The sequence below is a fragment of the Poecile atricapillus genome, chromosome 6 (assembly GCF_030490865.1).
Source record: "Poecile atricapillus isolate bPoeAtr1 chromosome 6, bPoeAtr1.hap1, whole genome shotgun sequence".
Lineage (NCBI taxonomy): Eukaryota > Metazoa > Chordata > Aves > Passeriformes > Paridae > Poecile > Poecile atricapillus.
The window spans coordinates 25,921,373-25,944,856 of NC_081254.1; the positions used below are offsets into that span (position 1 = coordinate 25,921,373).

Consider the following 23,484-nt stretch of genomic DNA (forward strand, 5'->3'; position numbering starts at 1 on the left):
TCTTACTTGTAGGTGTTGCTGACTTGACAGATGCATATTAATTCTTGTTAGAAACTCTTGCTTATGAGAAAAACAAAAATATGGGTTTTTTCTCCTTTTTAAAATCTGGTCCTCTGCAAGCCAAATAATAATGCTCCGTGGCCTGTGCAGAAGGGAGATTTCAAAGTAGTTGTTAAGTGAAATTTCAAACAGTTTGGCTGTGTGGGCTCCTGTGCTGGAAAAAGAAAGGCTATTTGGAGTGCCACCAGACTGTTCCTACCCAAGGAGATCTCATCAAAGTACCATGGAGCTGCTCGGTTTGCTTGAGAGGGGAAACCTAATGGGGAATATTTGAGCTCACATTTTACTAACTGCTTAGGTTACCTTGAAAAAAACTTTGTGAATTGGTGTATGTTCTTTCAAGATAAGTTACAGTTATTGTTTTCTCTACATGCTAAACTCTTGTGTCATGGCATTGAATCTTCTTTGTCCTACTTAATTCAATTTTGAGGATTTGGAGGGTTACCTCATTTTTATTTCATCCTTGTGGATAGAAGATGAACATACTCCTGCTTTTTACTGGCCAGTGCAACGGTGGTTATCTTTCTCTTTCAGCCTGTGTGTAGAGATGGGAAACTCTTACCTGGTTTTGGAGGTGTTGAAGGAGAGATGAGGGAGACCCTCCCTCAGCTGTGGTTTCTACGCTGCAGGACCGGCAGCTTGGATGTGGGAAACTAAATGATGTCACTTAACTGCTGGCTGTTAAAGGTGGATTTTGCTGTATGTGCAAGTAAAGGGTGGTTCTTCTTCCCCTCTGTCCCTGTTGTTCAGACTCTAGATAGCACAGTAGGGTTCTTAGCCTGTAGTGAGACTTGTGGGTGTTTCTTACTTTTGTGTGCAGCAGTGTGTCTGAAGAAATACATGCTATGTTGGTATTTTATTTCCCTGGTCTGAAAGGATGGAATGCGTTCCTGTGTGTTAGCATAGCAGTCCTTTTATTTAACAGCTGGGAGAATTAGGTGTGCGCTGTAATCCTGCAAGAGTGGCTAAGCCAAATTCCTCCTTAGAGTTCCTGAAACTGGTGCTTAAAATAGGCTTCTTAAAAATTCTCCTGGGTGGTTTGGAAGGTGCAGACTGGAGATCACTTTCCCTGTTAGCCAGTCTCATGCCTGTGCTACCAAACATCCCAGTAGCACAAATTCAGGATGTGCTCCTTACGTGTGTGTTCCCTCCTGCAATTGCTGAGCCCTGGAATAATCTCTGTAGTTGGGAATTAATTCAGGCTCGTTTGAACATACTTAAATGTTTACTCCAGAGTCACTATGCTGGTTGGTCTGTATGGGCACGCCCTGTGTTAGGATCAGTTTTGTCCTAACTAGTTTCTCTTTAAAAAGTGCAGATACAGTGGAAATAAGTGGCTTCCTTTTTGTCCTTTGAAATGAATGTAAATAACTGATAGCTGGCTTGATCTGGCATAGCACAGTGTCTTTTGCAAGAGCTCTTCCAGCTTTCTTCTTCAGAGTAACCTTGCCAAATTCCCATGAGAATGTACAAATTAAGGGTGAGAATCAAATTGCATGTTACTCTCCAGTAGAGTGCTGAAAATAAATAAGCTTACAGGTTTTTAATCATTTACGTGCCATCACATTGATGATGCTGCCACTGCCAGCTTGCTTCAAAACTCCTAAGTGTGTCTTTTTTGATACCCAGGCCCCTGCTACCACTGTTGGGTGCAACAGGCAGCTCATGTGATAGTGCTGTCAGTTAATACTTTCATTGATTCGAGGAGAGAAGATATTATTTTCTAATAATTTGGTAGTAGCTGGGTAGGTGGAGTTTTGAAACTCACATTTTGGGCAGAAGCAAAACCTTCTTGACCTAAATGTGGAATGGAGTCTTACAGGGAGAAGATTAAAAGCCAAACACAGCAGGATATATATACATCCTTGTACTGTTGCAGATGAAGTGGGTAGTTCTGTAGTTGTTCTAGTGCTTAGGCTGAACAGCTGGAGGATTTGGTGGTGGGCCTATCGTTAATGTTCTTTGCTCACAATTACAAAATAAGTATCTGTTTCACTTCCATGCTGCCGGGCAAGAAACTTAATTTTAAGAGAGCTTCAGCACATTCCCTCCCCCTTGCTGCTCTAATCTCCTAAAGTGTGAATAAACATGATTCCTGAAGCAGTCCACAAACAAGCTTCTCTAAAAATCATGGTTTACTTGCAGATAAATAAATGAGTAGCTTTTGAAATAGGTGTGATCTTTCTATTCTAAAAACAGACCTTAAACTTCTACCAGAGCTGTCAAATCCACTTGTCTACAGGTTGAGCAGACTGGGTGCTTAACTTGAATTCAGTCATTCAAATTTAACACAAGGGAGTCTAAGGCCTTTTCTACTGGCCTAGGAAAGGATCTACCTGACTTTGCTCAGAGCAAAGAGGTATCTCATTTGAAATGAGTTCACTCACAGCTAATCTAATATTGGCCATTGCTGTAAAGGGGAGGGAGGCATTACCAGTTCCAGGATTGATTTGTGTCGTGGTTCTTATTCTGCAGCAGGGATTGAATAAGCCACAGAGTCACTTTTGGAAAGAGGCTGATGAACTGTCTCCACTAATCTTCTTTCTCTTGTTGACATGTCTGTGGACCTGTTTTTGTTTGTTTTAATTTTTTTTCTTGTTTCCTGTTCCTTTTTGACAGTCTTCCTAGGTCTCTGCTTAAATGCTCTCTGGCACTTGCTCTTGGTGTTTTTCACAGGCAGATCTCTGCATGTGTGATCCTAAACCAAAGCATTCTATTTCTAGCTCCCTGTCTGCTGGATCTACAGAAATCCAGCTTGAAAAGGCTCATGTTGTAATACTAATATTTCAAGATTGGCTTGCAGAAAGTGGGCCATTCTACAGCTGTGTTCCTGGTGGCCTGGATGGCTTTGGAGGGCAGCAGTTTCTCAGTTGGAGTCCTCCCTATCTGGGGACTTTGAGTATATGTTTTGGTCTTATTTCTATCTTTTTCCACTATTATTTTATATTACAGATCAGAGCTTAATAACCTGATGCAAAGAAGCCACAAGAACTGTGCAGCAGTTCTAAGCTCTCAATTTCTGAATCACATGGCAGCCTTGAGAAAACTCCTAGATTCCTTATTAAAATCATTGCCAACTGGACCTTAAAATATTTTTTTTCCCCTAAAAACATTGTCAAATTTAGCTTGATGATACTTCAGGCTCTGTTGGTCTTGTATTGTCTGGTTTTAGTAGCATGTATATTGGTGGTTGACTTGGAGTAGATATTGGGGAAAAATGTCCATTTCTTTTCTAGTTCCACCTCCCCCTTAAAAGAAAACCAAGTCCCAACAGCCTGAAATATAAACCTGAGTTTTGAGTGCAGAGAAGAATACCTAGACCTACTTCTCATTTGAGCACATAGATCTTCTTTTTGGAAACAGGATAGCAAGTAGTTCGTAGCCCAGGGATCCAAAGTTCTCCATTACTATTGTTGGTCTGAGGGTTGTTTTGTTTTTTTTTTCCTGTTATTAGGTCGCTTGGTCTGAGGGGCCTTTTTTTTGTTATTAGGTCACTTACCTTTCTTGTGCAGCTCTAATCTGGGTTTGTAGGTGGCTTCTTTCCTGGTTCCTTTCAAGTTTTATGACCTGCTGAATCTGAGTCCAGTCTTTCCTTGACTAACTTTGATTTAGTAGGTCTGAATGCTCACTTTCTAGTTTATCTAGCAGGTTGTCTGTCTCCTGGGCACCTTTCCCATGTAACCCTGTGACTGCAGCATTACGAGAAACTGGAAGAAACTACATAAATCCTTTCTGGGATTATGAAAGGCACGTAAAACTTCTTGGAAAACAATATCGTTTTCAAGGCTGCTTAGCTAATAAAAGACACCTCCTCTGATCCTTTTGGGGAAATTCATATAACAGAGAGAGTGTTGAGGAGGTCCAGTGTGGAGATTTTTCTGTGTGAAGAGAGTAGGGGAGTGGCAGGTGGGAAGGAATTTGCCACCAAGAAACAGAAGTTTTAGCATGCTATGCCTGCAGATTTATTTCCTGAAGAAAAATTGCACGTGGGGGTGTGGGTTGCCTCGTGACAAACTGTTCCTTGGCTGTGTGACAGCGCAGCACCCGCAGGTACTGCACTGCCAAGAGCTTTGCTGGCCTTGCAGAGCTCCTGGGGGATGCGTGCTCGTTCCACCGGAGAGCAGCGGATGTGGGTTACTGCAGGCAGCCCTCCTGCTGGTATGCGGAGGGAGAGGCTCCAAGGGGAACGCATCAGGGAGCAGCTCCAGTTCTTCCTGTGTTTCCTACTGGGAACATTTTATAGAGATCAGGAGAAGAGGGGCTACTAGGAGAGCAGCCTTGGTGAGGAGTCCTTCTGCTGCTGAGAGTAGGAAGAAACGTGTTGCAGGTGGCTGGCAGGGAGAGGATAAGTGAATTAAATGACTTGAACAGTAGAGGTTTGAGGTTGATGCCCATGTTGAATATGATTATTTGATTGCTTTTTAACCAATTGTTTGCAGCTCTTGTCATTTGACAAACACAAGATGTTGCCTTTTCCTCCCCATAGCTGTTTGCTCAGTTAGCAAATGCTTTCCTGTGCTGAAGCTGATGGGAGTGAATTCCACCACAAGTGAACCATGCTCCTGTCTGCTTTCTCTGTGTCTGTAGAGGTTATCTGTAATAGGCACAGATGTAAACTTCAGGTCAGTCTATGCAGCCAACAGCATTTCACAGCCAGTTTTGCAGCAGGATAGACCAAAGAGGCAGAATATCAGCTTCTGGGCAAATTCATTAGTGTAGGAAACTGATCAGGTAGTTTAACCATCACAGTGTCCTTCGAGGCCTGAGATTTTCTTTTGAGTTTCATTTTTTTTCCCTGCTGACATGAGGTTCTGAGGAGCAGAACATTTTCCCAGTGAACTTCAAGTTGACTCTGAGGGCATAAGAACAATAACAGCGAATCCTCTGCAGTCGGTCATTTCTGACAATGGCTGGGGCTACTTAGAGAAAGTATTAGAAAAGAGCCAATTTATTTTGTTCCCCACGGAAGCTTACTGATCTCATCAGGCTGTGATTCAGGAAGTTCTGGGACTAAAGATACTGTCTTTATTAAATAGCCCTAGATGCTTATTTCTCTCTGTGAGCATGTCTAATCAACACTGAACCTTTGTCAGCTCTTGCACAGAAACAAACACCAGTAGTGGGTGTCTCCTGTCTGTAGCTGTGTACTTCTAGTGGCAGAGAGAGGTGGGTCTAGAAGTACATTTCTGATTGTCAGTTCTGTATGAAGCCATCCAAAGGTAGATTTTGTTTTGTCAGGCTGTGGTATCACTCTAGATGGTAATTTAGGAAATGAGGGTGTGAGCCACCTCACACCTCCTAAGTGTTATGAGCCCGAGTCTCCTCCCTGTTTTATTGAAGGAATCAGTATAGCAGGGAGAAGTATTGTGGGGATTATGAAGCTGCTTAACATGGAGCATCAATGCCACTAGACTGTGACAAGATCTACTCATTTTCCTGGTGTTGTCTGGTGTCAGATTTTGTCCTGTTCTCTTGGAGAGCACACATCTTAGTGCACAGGAATTAAGACCTGGAGGATTCGAAGTCTCACTAGTTCATCTCTTTTAAACATTTAGCGTCTGCTCTATATTAAGAGTCCTAAGTTAGTCTTATAGCAGCTTAGTCAGGATCAAGTAGGACGAGAGTGAAAGCAGTGGCCAAGCTGTGTTGAGTGAGTCTATAGACCAAGCTTTTGTGCTTTTTTCATTAATACTTAGCAAGAGCTCACTTTTGCATTTTCTTATGTGCCTTTACAGGGCTGCGGTGCGATTGCCAGTCTGGGTAGGCCAATGGCACTTCTACTGTTGAGTCCCTTCCAATTTCACTAATGGAGCTTGTAAAACTAGCCCTCAACACAGAGTACTCTGAACCATACCCCAGTGAGTGCAACCTGGCACTCTTGTTAATTTGACAAGGTCCTGAATTACAGCCTACCAGCTACAAATAGGAGTGTAAATACTTGGTGCTAATGAGCTGCTGCCCACAGCACATGGCTAACCGTCCATACCAGGTGGTTAATCCAGCCTGACTCCTGCCAAGGTCACTGAGTCATTTCAGGACTATCAAGCAATGGGGTCTTGTTTCACTTTTTACCAATATATACTCATTGAAAATGAGACGCATAAATCAGTCATTAACAGTCTTCTGGAGGAATGCCCCTTTTCCCTTGGCCAAGAAACCTGCATGGCCCAGTAGTTGATAGAATAATCTGTGCTGGGGATAAACTGGGGCTAAGTGTGATGATACACAAAGCATGTGTGAGAAGGGCATGGAAAGAAAGACTGGTTATAGAATTATAGGGGCAAGAGATGACCTCATCACTTCAGTGTAGATGGTCTTATAGAGAGGTAGATGTAGGGAAGAGAAATGAATGCATTGGAACAGGTGAGGTGTTCCTATTGTGTTCTAAATAGCTTTTAGTACAACACGGAGTAATAAAGTTCTGATTCTGCAAAACATATCCTTATGGGTTGGGGCAGAGGAACTGAAGTTTTCCCATAGCTTCTTAAAGAAACCCCCAAATGCAAAACCAAACACCAACAAGAAACCTACCAAAACCCGCTCTAATGTTATGATTCTAGGACATCAAGCTGTACAGCATCTTAAACAAATTTGGCTTAAAAGGACCAGGTCCCTATTTGACACACCAGCTTGGAACACAAAGCTGCAGTAGCAGAAGGAGAGATGGCAGTGAGATCCATCTAGCTTGGAGAGGAATTGAATGTTCTTTTGACTTGCCACTGGAGTTGCATGTACCAAGCGTTCTTAACGCAGTGGCCAGGTCAGCTTATCTTTGCTTCTTGGTTCTCAATAATAATGAAGCTTTGATTCCTTAAAAATTATCTCTATTAACTGTTCCTTTTTTTTTTTTTTTTTTTCTTTTTTTTTTTTGTCCTCCTTTACTCAGAAGTGTTCTCTTCCCTGTTTGTGGCTTTGTCTGTAGTAACTTGCCAGTCTGAAGGGTCATAAGTAGGGGTCTTTGGGAATCTTTGAGCCACTGTTGTCGTGTTTTCTGTTAAAATTGTCTGGGAGCCTTCCAGAGTTTTGGTAGACAGACAGTTTTCACTGAAGTGAAGAAGAGCTTCCAGGATTTTCCACACTTCCATGCTGTCTGTGGGGCATCATATAGGTTGTATGCCTTTGAAGATTGGGTTGTTGTAATACACAGCCTGCAGTGCCAGAGGTGTTTCTTTGTCTGGGTTGGCTGGCATGTTGAAATTGGTATTCTTACATGGGTGTTTGTGGTTATTTTTGTGATTTAAAAACATGATTCAGACTTGCTCTTCACCTACTGGTGATGATATCTGGTTGAAAGGACTGATGAAAGAATACTAGAAAAACAACTTGTCTTGTAACCAGCTTGTATTAAAATATCCAGGCCCTAGATTAAACAGAAACCTCAAAGCAAAGAAAGCTTATGTGGTTGGGACTTACTTGTATCTCTTTATATTGAAGCAGTTCACTTGTGAATTGTTTGGCATAATAATTGCAGTGTTTATGAAGCAACAGCCCTTCTCATCAAGGAATCGTATTTTGAAGGACAGAGTAAGTGTGATGCCTGTCAATCTGGAAGCTGAAACCTGGTGATTGTGAAGGTGCAAGAGTTTACAAGTTAACAGGACTCAGATGCAGTTACTAATTAACCTGGAGAGAGCTTTGCTCCAGCCAAAGGCACTAGGGCCAGGAGATGAACACATACATTCAGCACAAAAGACCTGTATTGTTATATTTTCTGTAATGCTTTCTGTTAGTATTACACCATTCTTTTGCTGGCAGTCCCAAAAGGAGCCGCTGTTCAAATGAGAGTGGTGTGGTAACGTTGCTCTGCAGGGTGAACTGTGCCCTCGAGACCGGGCTCCTACTTCCTTGAGGTTCTTTCCCACAGCAAGTATGAATCAAAGCTGGGGTTTTCTTTACAGGGAGGTTTAATCTTTTAAGTGGTATAATCTCTTACAGTGATGTGACAGCTGATCATTGTGGAGGTGAACAAGGCTTTATTTTCCCCATTTGTTCATGGATAATGAGGGCAACAAAAATGCTGATTCTGCCTTGGCTGGATACTCTGCTGCCAGCAAAAATTTTTAGGAAGGCTCTTACCATTTCTGGTTTTCTGAAAGGACTCCACCTCTGGCTTTCAGAAGATTGTCCTGCCTACCCTTTGCACTGGGGGGTTCAAAGTGCAGCCTGCAGGACCCCTTTCCATGCAGCAGTTATGTGAGGACAAGGACGATTAGTTGCCTGCTTTTATTGCTGGTGAATTGCTTGTCAGCAATTTCTAGATTCCTACAAATAGGAAGCAAATCTGCCGATGTGAACTTGTTCTTGATAAAAATTTACAATCTGGCATTGAAAGTGGGTGTGGCTGTGGGTTTTAGGCAAGATGCAGGCTTAGCTCTTCCTATCTTGCCTGGGACATCTTTCCATTGGAAGCAAGAACAGCTCTTACAGTTACAATTCCCATGCACAGCAAGTGCAGACAGGGACCTTCAGCTGATACTACAAGGCATCTAGTAAAGAGGCTTTAGTTCAATTTTTCACTTGTTAAAGTACGCCAGAATTGTGAATTCGTTATTCAGTAGCTCTAACTTGACCTCTAAGGGACATCACTAAGTTTTTGATTCAGGGTGGATAAATTAGTGTGATGTATTTTGCACTGTATTGTGTGGGTTTTGCTTTGTATTTGTGTAGTTTCTTGGTTTTTTTTCCCTGCTGTGTAACTGAGGTATGTGTACAGATAAAGCTTTTTGGCCTTTTGACTTTCAGCTTTTGTTTAAATATCTTGATGCAGTGTGTGGGGATTGGGTGAAGAAGAATCTGTCAAAGTACCTTGAAGATTCACTGCATTAGGTCTTCCTTTTCCTCCAGCAGAGCAGAGGAATAAGTCATGCCTCACTGGAAGCTGGGGCAGTGGACATGTGAGTAGCTCACCATATGGACTATGTGGTTGTAGAGGTTTGGGATTTATGCTGTTTTTTAGATGTGATCTGGTCTTGTGTGCTGGTTCCCTACCCTCATGGGGAATAACTTTTATCTTCTTGTTGATGTTCTAATTTGCCTGGAGCCTTTTGGAGTGGTTAGGTTTGAAAACAGTAATTTCAAAACAGTGAATTTCAAGAACTTCACATTGCTCACAGGGTCTATTTTTTTTTCCTTCTCTTAGTGTTGAAGAATTGCTTATACTATGTGGATGGGATTTCTCCCAGAGAAATCAAGATCCCTGTCCAAATCATTGTCTCTATCTCTCTTAGTAAAAATGCTGTACAGTGTACTTCAGACTCAATGCCAGCTACTAAAGGTTTGAATGCTCACTTGCAAGAGAAGTGGGAGAATTTCTTGTATGTTGAGGAAAGCCAGTTTCTGATCGTTCTGTACTAGTGTGTTTGTGTTTTCCTGTGACCCTTACCAGGATCACAGCACACTTACAGCTCTGATCCCATCTGATGGACCCAGCCTCTCCATCATAATCAGGACTGACAGCTTTCTAGGTCTTCCTGTTCATTTGACAAAGGCCCAGAGGGAATTTGTGACCACCAATGCAAAACTGCTGTACTGGTAGTGTGCTAGTTTAATTCAGTTTGCCTTGTGTTGCCTGAAGGCTCCCAAGGAGAACCTGGAAGTGGAGAAGTTGCACAGTTCACCCTGTAGGCAGTCTTGGTGGGGGGTGAAGCTTCCCAGCCTGGGAATCCCCTGAGGTTAGAGCTTGAGGAAGGCAGCTGTGGCAGTGAAAAAACTTAATTACCTACTGGATGCAGGCTCCAAGAACTACAGCAATATGTTGCTTGATGCCAGTCATAGAGTCGAACCTGTGAATGCAGTTGTAGTCTGTGCAGTCAATGAGCAAGCAAATAGTGTAGCTTTCTTTTTTCCTGCTTTCTTCAATGCCCCTCGGGTTAAGGGTGGGGATGAAAGTTTCCCTGTGCTGGGTGATGCACCATGGATGGGAATCCCGGTCTCTGCTCCCCCTCTCTGCATGGGAACACTTGCTGTGCATGGGATGAGAGGTCTACCAGGAGAGCTGTGATGTCAATAGCTCTATTCTATTCTATTAATTTTTTTTTTTTTTCTTTCCAGAGCAGCTGTTTTGAATTTTCCAGTCCTAGCTGGCATCTTTGAACAAGATTTGTTTTATTATGAGAGAGACACTGCAGAAGCATGTGGGGTAGAGTGAAGACATGCTTACATTTTAGTGTTGAGGGCATTTTAATTTCTGATTCCTGGCCTGGAAACTGGGTTTAAACTCAGTTTCCTTGCTTGCCTGCTGTTTGAACGTGGTCCAGTGGTAAGAGGCTTTAATACATTTCTTCTTTGCAAATCATCAACCTCATGTCTTCCAGTAAAGGAAAGAATTTGGGAGTATAGCTTCCAAGAGTAATAGCCTTCTCAGCCCTATGCAATGCACAGGCTCCAACCAAAAAGTTCCAAGGAAAATATTCAGAAAGGAGGAAGTTGTCTAGCTGTAATTCTTGATGGTTTTGTATTTAAACTATTTGGCTTTCCAGAGAGATCAGTACATGCTTTTTTTTTTCAGATGCAGCCATCCTGAACTAATGCTGTTTAGACTATCTTAATCCAAGCATGGGTTAGACAAATTAAGAAAATGTCTCTTACCAAGTTTGTATTGATGATGCTCTGTCATTTGCCATTGTTCCCACTCCCTGATTGATCTCTACCTGGAAACACACTTGAAAGTATTGGAGGCTGTTTCCAGGTACCCTGTTTTCTATTTGAATCCACCTCCTGATCAATAGAAAGAGTGCCTTGAGCAGTGCTTGCAAGGTTTAAAGGAGAATGCTGAGCAAAGAGCCACCATGAAGAAGCTGGTAAGCTTGGGGATTTTAGTGGTGTCTGGGTCTATTTCCTTTGAAAAGCACTGGGACAGCAGTGTCCTGTTTTTAGAGTGAACATTTAGGAGGGAATAAAATGCTTTAAACTCCAAAGATTCTTTAAAGAAATGAAATTATCTTAACCATCCTCTGCAGTGCTGCAGTGAGTAGTTGTGACAAGGAATGAGTGTGATTTAACATGTACTCTCACAGTTAGAGGCAACATGTAGTTCCTGGAAGGAAAAACTCTTGCTGTGGTAATGCTTGTGAACAATTCTAACAAAAGGAATTCTCATCTCAGTGTTTTCTGTGACTTTGAGGATAAACTGGGACATTTAAAACAAACCCTCAAGATAAGACCAGGTGCAAAAGTTCTTAGAAATTGGAACAAACTTATTTTGGGGTTTTCTGGGGTTGGTTTTTTTTTGTTTGTTTGGGGGTTTTTTGTGTTTTGTTTTGTTGGTTTTTTTTTTTTAATTCTAGTAGAACTGAGGCTTAATTTTCCTATTTCTGCATTTTTTCCTTCAAAATGGAAAAATGACCCAAGGAAATCAAGGGCATAACTACTTCAAGTGAGCTGAGAGCTGGGCAAGGATAAAATGGTGGGTTTTATCTTTTGGACATCCTAACACTGTCCAAAACTGTAGTTGATTGTGATGCCTTCTCTGTGTGCTTCAATTACTTTGCTGTAGAATGAGAACTCATTTTTGTCCCTTATATCAACTGAATTGGTTTTGTGGGAGCCAGTATGTTTCAGCTTGTCTGCTGTAATTTAGGTTCTATAATAGGAGTTTGGTTTAATGTTCATGTAATAACTTCATTGCATGATGATTGCAACTTTCTTTAAATTGACAGCCCCTCCAGTGACTCAGATTTTGTTTCTCTTGCCCTGAATTCTTTGGCTGTCAATGTCTTCAGTGTTTTCAGTCTCCTTTTTCAGATCAGTGTGTAGTTCTCCTGGCACTATTTGTTGGCAGTAGGTGAGGAAAACCAGAAAGAGACGAGATGATAGATGAGATTAGGCCATCCACTAGGCAAGTGCGTAGAGACAGTGAGTGTCCCATGATAAGTGCTCTGTTCTGTGTGGCTTTATGGCTACTAAAATTGCTGCTGTAGAGTTCATTTTTGGGTGCTTTCTTACCTCTTACTGACACAGAGTGGTTTGATGTGTTTTTTCTTTACTGTGTCAGAGATGCCGTTTATCATTTTATCTTGTGCTGCTTGACTTTTGCTTTCAGACAGTTTTAAACTAATGTTGAATTTAGGATTAATTATGTACTAAATGCTTTCCTGTTTTTCTGGGCTGCAATCCTAGTAGGCAAGTCTTTTAAGTAGCAAACCTGTTCGTGTTTAAATTCCTAGTGTTGAGGGATATGCAGGTGACTGTCCTTTTTTCTTGGTGGTGACAAGGTGGAAACCCAAGTATGATTAAATATGTTGGCTCCCTCATGAACCAGAAAATCTTGAGCTCTGAATCCTGGTGCCACTGGAAAGTTGTTCTTGCACCATGGACAGGTCAGTTATACCGGGGGGTAACACGGCACTGTTTCTCACTGCCACCCTTCCAAGGAATCTTCAGCAAGCTGGCTGAGAGGGATGCAGTGACACAGATCCAAGTCTGTTCTCACTGCTGGTGAATTCTATTAATTTTTCAAAAAAGGATGGCTTAGTTGGACTCTTCCCTTTTTCCATGTGGGGTGATGTGGAGAAGGCACAGCCCACCAGGTATTTGTCAGCAATTAAGGGGGTGTGAAAGACTTCTTGTGATGGTCCCACCCTGCTGTAGGGTGGTGCAGGCAGCCTCCTCCACCTGCCACTCAGTGTCCTGCTTTTTCTGAGGGTGTTGACAGACTGGGTTCTGTCACTGCTCTGGTGATTGTTCCCTAGGGTGGACTTGCCTCCTTGACATGGAATGGAAAGGACCTGTGTCCTGATGATACCATTATCACTGTCTCTTTATGCTTCTATTAGTGACTGATGTCTGGGTAAAGTGTCTGTTAGTGCAGAAACTTGGTGTTGACCCATAGTCCAAGGCACCGTTTTTTCTGGCATGATGAGATGTGCTGTGCTTGTGATCATAATGACTGGCTCTTTATTGTTTTCTTTGATGTAGGAGATAGGAACAGGAGGGAGAAGCTGAGAATTTTCCTTCTTGTCCCATTCAGAAAATGGATGTGACTGGGACAGTGAAGGTGTGATCTGTTTTCTCATCCCTGTCCCAGGAGTTTGGCTTGTGCAGGGAAGGTGGGAATAGGGATTAGTTCATTCTTCCTTTGACTCAATAAATGAAGTGAGTGAATGGTAACTTTCAGTAACGGAAAGTGTGAATTCAGAAGTGTCATTGAAAAAGTTGCTACCAAAAGTAACAGAAGTAGATTTCTAGTTTTAAATAAAATTATTTTTCCTTAATTTTTCATCCCTTTGTGTTGGGACAGGGAACCAAAGGGAGTGATGGTGGGACTAGGTAGGGCAGCCTTTTGCAGGCAAGGAGATGAGTGTTGCAACCTTTGAGTTGTTAACCTTTTGAAGTGGCATGGGATAGATGTCTCATTACCCTCACCTCAACACAAGCATGTTTTATCTGTGACATACCAAGCAAATTGCCTTTTGCCTCAGAGATGGTGCAGGGCTGTTAAACCTGTTTGGCTTCGAGGCAGTCGTTCTGTGGATTCTCTTTATCTGCTCCTGTGAGGGTCAGGAGGCCTGCAGAGGCCACCCTCCTCTTCCTGCTCTGCAGGACCAGCACTGAAGGCAAAAGCTCCTGTGTTGGGTGAAGGCTTTTTTAGTAAGTGCTTTCAAAAATAGCAGTAGATGATCCCTCCAGGGTCAGGTGAGGGAGCTGCAATGCTTGGGGGAGGTCTGCAGACAAACCAGGCGCTGCTTTGCCAAAGTGCAATGTTTGAAGATCTAACTAGAGAAATTAAATGTTAAACTAGGTTTGCAGTTTGCTTTTAAATTTGATCCTAAATTCTGGTAGTCAGATGTCATCTGTTTATTTCCCTATCAGAATAAGCTTTTTTAAACATAAATTACTAACTGCATTAGTGTCAGTCAAAATGTTAACTTCAGCATGAAGAAATAATTCTGCATTGTGATCACTGCCCAAATGCATCTCTGGGTACATGTTTCTTGGTATGTCAATTGTCTAGAGCAGGTGGCAATAATACTGAACAAAGCTATGAGAATTTCTTTCTGCTTTTTTTTTTTCTCCCAGCTATTGCAAACTCTGGTGAGATTGCTGAGACAAGCCTGTATATAGGGGTGGTTGAGGAGAATCCAGAAGCCCTGGGAAGAGAGGGAAAGTAAGGAAACTGCAGTTGTTCAGTGCATGGGAGAAGTTTAAAGCACAAAATACAGAAAATGAAAACTATTCTAAAAGAAGAGTAAAACCTACTGATGAGAATAATCATTAAAGTGTCTGACCTCCCACTGCTGCACTTGTCACAGCTAAAATGTTCCTGCCATGCTGTTTGTGCTCTCCTGTGTTTTTGGCACATCTCTGCGGTCCATTTAATATTACCAAAACAGGTGCCACATAGACACAAGCCAAGGAGCTTTCTTCTCACTGTCCCACTGAAGGATATGACTCATTGCTGAAGGGATGGTTTATTTAGCAGAGCAACTAAACTAGAAGTATGGAAATTTTCAGGGTTTCCGCTGATAACTCTTCTTTTTGGATATTTGCTGTGTTATGAACACAACTTTTGTCTGTGGGCATTGGTCTATTAGGAATCAACTTGTGCTAAGTTTAGTTTATGTGAATCTCATAATGCAGGTGATTACTTGTTAATGGAAGCTGAGCTAGATTTCAACCTGTAGAGGGTTACTGACTTGATCTTTTAATCTGTCAGCTCATTCTTCATTCCTCTTCTGTGTTTGGATGTTGTAGTTTTGAGATGTTTTTGGAAAGAGTACTGGGAAAACTTGCAAACATTTTTCAAACAAAAGATGGTTTGTCTTCATGGCTGGGAGGGTTCATTTGGACACTTGCTCTGAATTTTTTTTTTTTTTTTGTTTGGAAAACTGAAGTTCTTAGAAGTTAGATGGCCTTGGCTTTCTTTGTTCTTTCCTCTGTCTCAGACATCTGTATCTGCTCTCTCACCGAGCTCTTTATCTTACTTGGCTTTTCTGTGGATGCCTGGAGGCCTTGGCTCACATTCTCAAGAGTGTCCACTGGTTCAAGAAGCCATTGCTGCTATCAAATTACCTTGACAGCTGTTGTCCCATTTCATATTTGCCATCCCCTCCCCCTGGCTCCCTTGTGGTTTTTGGCAGAAGCTGTGGCTATTGAGCAATAAAACTTGGATCTGAGAATCATGTTGCTGGTGGGAAAATGAGATGAGAGCATACTAGTTAATGCCTTGCAAGTTGACTTCTTGCTGATGTATAATCAGTAGCATCTTTATTTGAAAACAAACCTACCACTAGCTACTCTGTTTGTGGATTGAGTGGATGGTTCATTTACTGCTCATCTGGAGTTGAGCCATAGGTGTTGGTCTCTTAAAATAGCACACTCTATACCAAGCTGTTTATGACCAGACAAACTCTTGATTTGGAGCCCTTGACAAGTGCCTACGCCTGAGGACTGCAGAACTTGGATGTTCTTGTTAATGAAAGTAATCCATAAGGGCACCTCATCTTCCTCTTAGTTTCATCCATGATTCTACCTGTGTGTAACCTGGAACAGAACTCCTGTCATGCTATTTAGTACATATTAGAGATGACCCTATATGGTCTTGCTTGGATTTGAATTAATAAAATATAGATATAACATTTGTGGGCTCTCCTCTTGCGTGTGTTTGCGGATTTAATTGCCATTCTTTTAAGTGCAACACAAAACACTTTTGACAGCTGACAGAAATGGTGATGATCTTGGGGCCAACCATCATAAGAGAGCTGCCATCTCTGTAAACCTCTCCTTTCAAGATGTTTTGCATTTCATTTTTCAGTTGTTGGAAAAGTTGGCTGATGCATGGCATGCTTTAATCTCTACTGATCATTCCTCTTGTCCCTGTTGGAACATGTCAGCAAGTAAATTTTGTGTAACATACTGGCAAAATTAGGAAGGAAGGAAGGAGCAGATCTTAATTGGAAAGATGACTGTCAGAAAACAATTAATGTATCCGGAACACTCAGTTGAGAGGAACGCATTTAGGAAAAACATATGAAAAATTCTTTTGCTTGCAATATGTTTGATTTATTTGCTGATAACATCAGTGTGAAATGTAAAGCTTGTAAAAGGCTGGATCAGACCAGCCTCAGTGCTTGTCTTACAGCTCCTAAATTGCTGTGCCAAAGTAGGAAGACTCAACTCCTACTGAAGCTTGTGCTGCCCTATTTTGTTCATGTCTGGGGAGAAGGGTTCTTTAAACAGTTGGTAGACAGCTCTGCTGTGTATGAGTGAAATCATGAGTTTGGAGTGGCTGTAGGTTTGAGGGCTGGGGCCTTGGTGCTCCATCATGGTCAGAGCTTATGGGTTGTGGTACATGATATGGTCTCAGCATCTCGCATGCCGTGGAGTCCTCTTGTACTGAAGAACAGCTGGGGTTGCAGTGGGTTCAGCTGTGAAGTCCGGGTGAAGCTCAGAAAGCAAGGGGTCAAAGATGTCCTCTGACTTTGGAAGATCACAATTACATCAATACCCCCTGGAAAAGGAACAGAAGTAAAATAGAGAATGGATTACATCTAGATGAAAAAAGCATGAAGCTGTAATGTTTGAGTTGCAGGGTGGGATGCATGGGTTTTCTGTTGACGTGTGGGGAAATAACATTTTACTGACTATCCTTTCCCCCCCCCGAGCGAAAACAAACACTCATAACGCCTCAGTTTGGTGCAAAACTTGTTTTAAGCAGGGTTGTTTTTGTTTGGCTTTTTGGGTGTTTTGTCATTGTTTTTTTTTAAGGAAAACGGTGGCAATTTATCCTCCCTGCCCCACATTCCTTGCTATCCTGGCATTCAGCATAGGTTTAAACAAGGTGCTCCTTGGCCTGATCTCCCCATGGAGATTTCAGAAAGCGCTGGAAGGCTTGAGCTTCCTGCGATCCCTGGCATGTCTTCCTTTACGCAGCTACGGTTATTGTAGCAGTAGGGGACTTGTTAGTTTTCCAAGTGCAGTTCCCAGCCAACGTGTCCGCTCTGCGGTGTAGACTCCTGCATGTTCAGTGTTAAAATAGTTCTATAGCTTTCAGGCATCTTGCATTTCAAATATGGGTGGAGAAGCAAGTGTTGGCCTTTAAGGCAGGGGTTTCAAAGCTTTCTGATATCAAAGGCCATGTTGACAACTTGGCAAGCGCTTATGGGCCCAAATGTGTTAGATCTTTAGGATAGGAGCTGACTTGCTGCAGGCGTTGGGAAGGATGTTTTGCATTGTTTAAATGTATTATCAGGTGTATTATGTCCTTTCTCTGCAGTGCGGCTGCTGAAATGTCTCCTCCTTTTTTGCTAGGCTCGGCTCACTTTTCCAGCAGCCAGGAAGGGGTTAATTTGCAGTTACAGTTCACTCCAGCTTGTCTCTCGCTTTCCAGTGTCTTCTCCCTAAAACTGCTCCTGTGGGGAATGCCACCTCGGAGCCCCCAGCTGTAGCGGTGGCTGGGGAGGGTGGACGGGGGCGTTTGGGGAGAGCGTTCAGCTCGGCTGGCAGCTTACAGGGTGGGAGGATGCATCTCAGCAGAGAGCCCTTCGCAGCCCTCTCCTGGGTGTGGGAAGCAGGTAGGGTCCTGCAAACGTAGGAAAGCAGCTGGTTCTGGCAGGGCAGAGCTTGTCTATCCTGGTCAAGGTCTCAGAGGTCTTACCAGGTTACTTGCTGCTTGTTGACTGTTTGAAATACCAGCATGTGTCGCTTCCGCTCTGCTCTTGTGCTTTCCAGCCTCGCTGAACTGCAGCTCTGCCTCCTTGCGTTGGGTACATTGGCTGCCTTGGTTTGCTGTGGCATTCGAGCATCTTTGGCTGCTAGACAAACACTCTACCGGTGCTTAATGCACTGTGCTTGCGTCTATAAGAAGCTTAATTTTCGCTTCCTATGTGAGGCAAGTGAAGTGCAGAGGACAGAGCAACAGCACAGTGCAGAAAGATAAATGCGGTGCATAGAGGCATACCAAAACTTTTCTTACTCGGCCCTGTTGCAGCCAGTGTAGCTTTGGGGTGTGGAGTGCAACTGGGCTAATGGTTTAAATCCTTGTCTGGCTTGTGGATAGAGCCTGTGTCCCGCACTGAGCTCCGGCCGCAAGGCTGGGTGGAAGGAGAAAAGCTGGCACAGACGTTTCAGCTTTTAAATGCAGTCACAGGTTTTGGTCTGAGGTGGAAAGGTACTTTAAGAGCTACATTGTTTTGCATGAAAGACTAAACAACAAATCTGTAGCAGTGTGGAGGAGAAGCCAGTTTTTCTAACTCCTGGTCATGTGCTTTCACCACAAAGACCCCGTTTCTTCTTTTACTTAACTGAAGAATTCCATTAGATCAAAAGCTAGTTAAGGAAAATAGAGCCCCATGTGGTCCTGTGTGGTTACTTAGGCAAGTGCTATTTTTAGGAATCCCAATTGAGTAAGCCCTGGCTCTTACCGCTGTTAAAATCCATGGAAGGAAAATTAAAACTTCTACCTTCATCTCAGCCGCATGTAGGCCACTAGGCCCCAGCCATCCGGGTTTTTTTTCCCCCTAACTTGTGCCTCCCCCAGCACATTCCCTGCCTTGCGGGGATTTTTGCCTTTCCAAGTGAGAGTTAATCAGTTCTTTGGGCGTGGGAGATTTGGAATAAGGCAGGTAGGAAGTAATGAGTTGTTACCAAGCTGTTCGCCTTGTTAATGAGCTCTTGCCCTCCAGTCCAAGGGATTAGTCTAACTCTGCTCAACTTCTCACTTCAGCTTTTGTGTCCCAGTTTCACTGATCTGCAGATGCTTCTCACCCTTACCAAGAGCAAAGAGCCCAGCCTTGCAAAATGTGACTTGTCTGCCGTTCTTTCTTTGTGGTGCTGCTGAATAATAGTTTTTGCTCGCAAAGTTTTGTACACAGACCTGCCTGATAACATTAGGGATGGTGGGAATTCATAGAAGTAATACAGTTTGTTCTTGAATAAAAACATAAGAATACAGTTTCTTTCTGGAAACAGTTGTCTAATGGTGACCAGATACCTCTCCGTGACTTCTTGCCCTAGCTTGCAACATGCAGAGGTTTTGTTGGTTATTTTTGTGACTATTTTTCTGAGCAGAAAAGTAGCAGAGAGGTAAGGCAGAAAAAGAAGCTAAACGCTGAGGAAGCTTTGGGTGCGTGGCACCAGGGGAAGCCTGCTGAATCTTTTTGAGCTGGCTGGAAAGGCTGAAAACTGCAAGCAGTACTGTATTTGATTAACACTGTTTGTATAAATTAATTCTCCATAATTTCTTTTATTTAAAAAAGGTGAGGAAAACACTCTGTCACAATTTTAAGGCCCTTTTTAAGAGCCCGGAGATTTAGCTGAAGGACTTGATTCAGAAATGAGAGTGAAAAGTGTTTTGAGTTTGAGAAGACCCTGTGTTGGCTGATAATTTTCTCCAGGTTGCATGATCTCTGTTTGGAGAGCCCTTTGTTTAAAAACAACAGCAAGAGCAACAAAAAAGCTTCTGAAAACTTGTATCAGGGCAAAATTCACTGCATTACTGGGCCATATGGAGAAGACACAGCAATATTCTTTGAAAAATTTGTGTTCCTTTTAAATGCAAGTAACTACTGACCTTTTAAGCTTGGTTGACATTAACTACTTGTTAACGTTTCATGTCAGGATGGGAAATTAGTCAGGGATAATATTTGTCTGTTGGTGTAAATGCAGTTAGATGGGCAACGTTTTCATAATGCTTCAGTTTTCTCTATTTAGAGACCTGGGTTGAGTTTGGCCAGCAAAGAGTGATTTTAGTGATACAAATTGCATGTTCCCTTGGGAGTCCCAGGTACATATGATGTGTACAGAAGCTGCAGGTGATTTGAACTGAAGCAATGCCCTAAAACAGCACCAGAAAAGTATTAGTCTCTGAATCGCTGTGGATCAAAACATCCTTGATTGTGCTTTGAGTATGGCATGTACAGAGCTACACTGCTGTGTCCTGGGTGGTATGGATGTGACTGTGTCAATAGATAAGGCTCAGGGATATTTAGCAGATATACAAAGTTCTATTGGTTAAACAATTCCTTTTCCACGTGTGTCATCAGCTCTTTTCTATAGCTGTGACAGTCAATCACTTCCATAGGGTAAGAGGGTCTTCAGATCAGAATGTGAAATCCTCACATGCAGAAGAGTGGTGGTTCTTATGACTGTTGGGGATTGTATTTGTCACCGCCTTTCCTGCTGGGAGCCTCAAGTCTGTTCCAGGACACCAGCTTCCCACTATTTGCCTCATGTCTGTAATGCTTATTATAATACTCTCATCTATAAAACTGTTCTACCTAAACTCAGCATTTTGATGAGTATTTGTTCACAGAACCCTCAGAAGGAGGATGTGGTTAATTGTTCTTCAGGGCTAGAGTTGTTTTCTGTCTGGACAATTTGGGGGCTTTATGGCTTCCCCTCAAAGAATGAAAACATTAGTAAATAATCCTCAATTCTTTGAAAAATGTGGAGTAGTTAACACTTAACTGCCCTTCACATGGACTGGAGATCAGAAGCAGTATCAGTCTGTGAACTGCACAAAGATCAGCTGCATGAAGCTATAGGACTGTGAGCCAGGAATTTTCTTCATAAAATATTGATTGCTTTCCCTGCGGAAAAGGAAATTGAGGCAATCTGTGTTGTTACTGCAGAGTCTCCTTGCTGCAGCTTAACTAAAGAACAGACTGCTACCACACCACAGAGTGGAATTAAGGGACATGATGTTCTATGGTGATAGCCACTGAACTGACTGGCAAGGTGTGACATCGAGTAAAGTGAACATGCATAACATTTCTCACTTTTGTCCTTGCAACTGGAGATGAAAGCAAGTGTTCTGATGTTTTCAGTCTGTCAGACAAACTAATTTTGTAAATGTGCGTCTACTTCTGCCCCCAGCCTCACACTTTCTGGGTGGCACTGCAGTGGATGACCTTGCTGGCTAGCCTGCAAGTTAGTTTTGTTGTGTGTTTTGCTTCCCTCCCCAGTGTTGTTTCCCTAATAGTATTTTCCAGTGACTTGATGTTTTTTTCTTAATTATTCTTCGCTATCTAAACCCTATATTAACCCAAGGTGTTAACCTTGAGTGTGTTTTCACCTGAAAATCCAACTGAGAACTGAGATGATCTAGGTGTGCCTTGTAGGGTGTCTTTACTTTTAAAAAAGATCCTATTTTAAGGACTTGTCTTTTGCAAGAGGCAAGTGAGAACTGCATTTTCAGAACAGTTAAATCCCAATGGAGTTTTTAATTGTTTTCTTTTGGCAGAAGTTTGTTTTGGTTGGTTTTTTTTCTTTTTTTTTTTTTTTCTTTTTTTTAAGAAACAGCTGGAGTATTACTGTGTTGTGTTTCAGAGCATTTAAAGCAGAATGAATGCAAAAGGTGACTAAATACAGATGTGTGAGAGCAGTGGTGTTCACTCTACATTGTATTTTACTCCATCCAGAGTGGAGAGGGTTAGTCCCCAAAAAGTTGCCTTTAAATGGTTGATAGCTTGGCTAATCTTACTCTGCTGTTGTCCTGTGTTTCCCTGCTATGGGAAGGGAGTGACTATGCTGCTTAGAGTTTTAGGGGTGTGAGAAGGTGTGCAGAAAAAGGGCTCTGCAAGAAGCTGGCAAAGAGCAGTTAAGCAGCAAGGGTTTAGATCTTGCACAGCCACCTATCGGGTAAAGCACCTGCAGGTCTTAATAGCCCAACTGAGGAAATAGTGAATATTAAGCAGACAAGACTGTGTTGAGAATTACAGCACTGAAATATCGCTTTGCTTTGCTGTGTGCAGGGAGAGCTGACTCACGCCAACCTGTGTTACAGCCTGCTTTGGGTAGAGCAGTTGGAAAACTGTGTCACTTCTGCCCAAGAGAACTGTAAGAACAGAAGTGTGGTAATATATTAAAATTACATCAAAGGTTCTGGGAGATTCTAATGAGATCAGGCCCATATTTATTTTCATGGTTAGGAACAGAAATAACTGAATCATGTCATGGAAATATTCTGGAATGAGGAGATGTAACAGCCAAGACTGTCTCTAAGCTGGTCAAAGGATTTGTTAACTCCAGACAGGCTGCTTCGCTTTTGGGTAGTGAGAACTTGCAGACAGAGGATTTAGGCAGAGCAGAGACTTGGTGAAGGTCCCAAAATGTGAAAATTGGGTGAGCATCGCAGAGTGCTCTTTGCATCAGCAGCAGGGCTATAGCCTCTCTTTACTGTTATGTCTCTCTATTAGTCTGGACTTCCAGGATGGATGAATCCAGTGGGCTGGAACTAATTCTGGGGTGGTTGGGCCCCAGCTCCCCGTGCCAGGCTGCTGCAGTGATAGCTCACCTCAGCAGGACACCACTGCTCCAGGGTAGCTCTCAGCTCAGGCTTGTCTTTGCAGATAACCAAAGGTACTGCAGTGGGGTAGCACTGCCAGTTGTTTCAAGGCTTACATTTTCAAGGGTGTTTCATATTGCAGGGGAATTGGTGCTTTTGTTGCAGCCCCCAGAGGGTGTCAGGAACCACTGCCAGCTTACATATTTTCCTGTCTTCCTTCCCTCCTTTAGCTCTTGGCAAAGCTCTGGGCCTGTTGGTACTCGTGTGCCTGTGGCATGTTCTGAGTGCTGCAGGACATCTGTCACTGAGCTGAGGTTGTAGAGCTTCATGTGCATGTGTCGGCAAACCTTTGCTAATGGCTGGGTGGTTGGGCTTGAGAAGGTTTCTGCACATTCCCTTGATTTTCTCTGCTCTCCTGGGGCCATGTATGCCACTGCTAGTGCTGCATGCACTCTGTATTTGAGCAAGTAGGAACCTAAATGTTTTCTCCAGGCTTTGCTGAAGGAAAGAGATTATTTTTTTAAAATGGCAGGTTGTTTGGTTTTTTTTTTTTTATTCACTTTGCCTAAAATGAAGAGAAATGTTACTCTGCTGGTTTGAGGTTTGTTGGAAGCAGGGCTGCTGCCTGTGTATAGCCTGTGTGATAGGGATGAACACACCTGCTCTGGCACTCGGCTCCAGCTGTAAGGTTACTCTGCAGCTTGTGGGAATTAACTTTGTATGGCATTTCTACAGCAGCAAAGGCTTTAGGTGCTGGAGCTTGGGTCCTACCCTTGTAGTTTTGGGGAAATACATCAGCTGTCATTGGACTGGACGGTGGATGCATCCCAGAAAGAGCAGGGAAGCCACAGACTGAATCAGCAATGAATATATTTGACCATACATTTGCACCTCCCAAATTAGTGTTGAGACGCTGCTGGCTTGCAAAGATATAGATGTTAGGCTGGAGCAGTCTAGTCTTCCCATTTTTAAGCCAGGCAAGAGGATGAGAAATAGAATCCTTGTAAAAGTGGAAACCACTTCTGTTTTCTGGGTGGCTAAGCTAGGAAGCCTTCAGGAAGATTACATCTTAGGAAGAATTTTTAAGGTCCTATTTGAAGAAAAAAAGTTCAGTTTAGGTCATATTATTGTCGTTCCACTGATTTTAGAGTTGAGCCTCCATGGTACTTGAAAAACTGTATCTCTTTTCAGTAGCTAACAAT

General features: G+C 42.7%; 1 protein-coding gene across 5 annotated transcripts in view; it reads left to right on the forward strand.

The window, feature by feature from the left end:
* The window catches only part of CNNM2 (cyclin and CBS domain divalent metal cation transport mediator 2), a 118,700-nt gene that overhangs the window by 2,425 nt on the left and 92,791 nt on the right, over positions 1-23,484 (forward strand). The gene's annotated exons all lie outside the window — the stretch shown is intronic.